The sequence below is a fragment of the Piliocolobus tephrosceles genome, chromosome 11 (assembly GCF_002776525.5).
Source record: "Piliocolobus tephrosceles isolate RC106 chromosome 11, ASM277652v3, whole genome shotgun sequence".
In the NCBI taxonomy this organism is placed as follows: domain Eukaryota; kingdom Metazoa; phylum Chordata; class Mammalia; order Primates; family Cercopithecidae; genus Piliocolobus; species Piliocolobus tephrosceles.
Window position 1 is genome coordinate 101,364,251 of NC_045444.1, and position 2,692 is coordinate 101,366,942.

A 2,692-nucleotide genomic window follows, 5' to 3' on the forward strand; every position below is an offset into this window, starting at 1 on the left:
GGTGGCCAAAGTGGGAGGATCACTTGAGGTCAGGAGTTCGAGACCAGCCTGGCCAACATGGCGAAATTCTGTCTCTGTTAAAAATACAAAAATTAGCTGGGCATAGTGGCAGGTGCCTGTAATCCCAGCTACTCAGGAGGCTGAGGCAGGAGAATTGCTTGAACCCAGGAGGCGGAGGTTGTATTGAGCCAAGATTATGTCACTGCACTCCAGCCTGGATGACAAGAGCGACACTCCATCTCAAAAAAAAGTGGGGGTGGGGGGAAGAAAACAATTCTGTTTACAATACCATCTACTATGATCTGAATGTTTATGTCTCTAAAATTCATGTGTTGAAACTTACTGATCAGTGCAGTGGAGCTGAGAGGTGGGACATCTGGAAGGTGATTAAGTCATAAGGGTAAAGCCCTCATAAATTGGATTAATGTCTTTGTAAAAGAGGCCTAGGGGAGCTTATTTGTCTTCTCTGCCATGAGAGGACTAGCAAGAAAGTGTCATCTATGAAGCGTAGGCTGGCAACAGATACCTATGAATCTGCTGGCACCTTGATCTTTGACTTCTCAGCTTCTAGAACTGTGAGCAATACATTTCTATTGTTTATAAATTATTTAGTCTAAAATATTTTGTTAGGGAAGCCCAAATGGACTAAAATAGCATCAAAAAGAATAGAATACTTAGAAACCAACTTAACCAAGAAGGAGAAAGACTTGTGCAATGAAAACTATAAAACAGTGCTGAAAAAGTAAAGATACAGGTAACTGGAAGCATATCCCATGTTCATAGATTGGAAAACTTACCATTGTTAAGATGTCAACACTACGCAAATCTGTCTATAGATTCAACACAATTCCTATCAAAAATCCCAATGGCATTGTTTGCAGAAATAAAAAATGCCAACCTAAAATTCATACAGAATCTCAAGGGGTCCCAAATAGCCAAAACAGCCTTGAAAAAGACAAACCAAACTGGAGGACTCACACTTCCTAGTTTCAAAACTTACTCCAAAGCTACAGTAATCAAACAATGTGGAAATGGCACAAAGATAGATATATAGACCAATGGAACAGAATAGGGAACCTAGAAGTAAACCCTCACATATATGATCAGATGATTTTTGACAAGGGTGCCAAGTCCATTCAGTGGGGAAAGAACAGTCTTTTCAACAAATGGTGCGGGAAAAACTAGATATCCATATGCAAATGAAAGAAGTTGGACCCTTACCTAACACCAAATACAAAATTAGTTCAAAATGAATCAGGAACCTAAATGTCAGTCCTAAAACTACAAAGTCCTTAGGAAAAAAAGAAAAATAGAGTAAAAGCTTCATAACATTCAATTTGGCAATGACATTAAAGGCATAGGAAACAAAAGATAAAACAGACAAATGTGAACTTCATGAACATTTTTAAAAATCATGCATCAAAAGGCACTATCAACAGAGTAAAAAGGCAACCCACACAATAGGGAAAATATTTGTAAATAATATATTTTATAAGGGATTAGTATCCAGACCATACAGAGAACTTCTACAGCTCAGCAACAACAAACAACCCGATTCAAAAATGAGCAAAAGACTATAAATATTTATCCAAAGAAGATATAAAAATAGCTAATAAAAACATGAAAAGATGCTCAACATCACTAATCATTAGGGAAATGCAAATCAAAGTTGCAGTGAGATACCACCTTACACCCATTAGGATGGCTACTACCAAAGAAAACAGAACATAATAATTGTAATAATTGTTGGCAAAGATGTGGAGTAAATAGAACCCTGGTGCAGGGTTGATGGGAATGAAAAATGGTACTGTTGTGTTTGGAAACAGTATTGTAAATTAAAAATAGAATTATCGTGATAATTCATATGATTCAGCAATTCCATTTCTGGGTATATACTACAAAGAGTTGAAAGAAGGATCTTGAAGAGATATTTGTACATCCATGTCCATTATTAACAATAGCCAAGAGGTGGAAGCAACTCAGATATTCATTGACCAATGAACAGATAAGTAAAATGTAGTATATACATACAATGGAATACTATTTAGCCTTAAAGAGGAAGGAAATTCTGACATATAACACAACATGGATTAACTTTGAGGATATTATGCTTAGTGAAATAAGCCAGCCACAGAAAGACAAATACTGTATGATTCCACTCATATTAAGTACATAAAGTAGTCAAAATCATAAACAAAGTATAATGGTGATTGTCGGAGAGGAGAGAAAGGAAATTAATGTTGAATGAGTACAGTTTGTTTTACAGGATGGAAGTAGTTCTGGAGACAGATGGTGATGGTTGTACAACATTTTAAATGTATTTAATACCACTTAACTGTGCACTTAAAAATGATTAAGATCATAAATCTTATGTGTATTTTACTGCAATGAAATAATTAGCAGAAAGTCAACCAAAGAGCTAGTGCCTTAAACAGAGAAGAATAAAAATTATCTCAAAGATCGAGGTGGATAGGATTATTAATTACACACTTAAGCAAATACTGACTAGAATCTTTTGGGAAGGGTTCTTTGAAGGAAAAATGCTATCAAAGAAGAAAATGGAAGTTAAGCCTGCATAGGCAGTTAGATTTGAGTCTACCTATGAGTTTAAGCTATCTATTGCTGCATAATACTACTGCCACAGACTTGGTGGTTTAATACAACACATGTTTATTATCTACCATTTCTATGG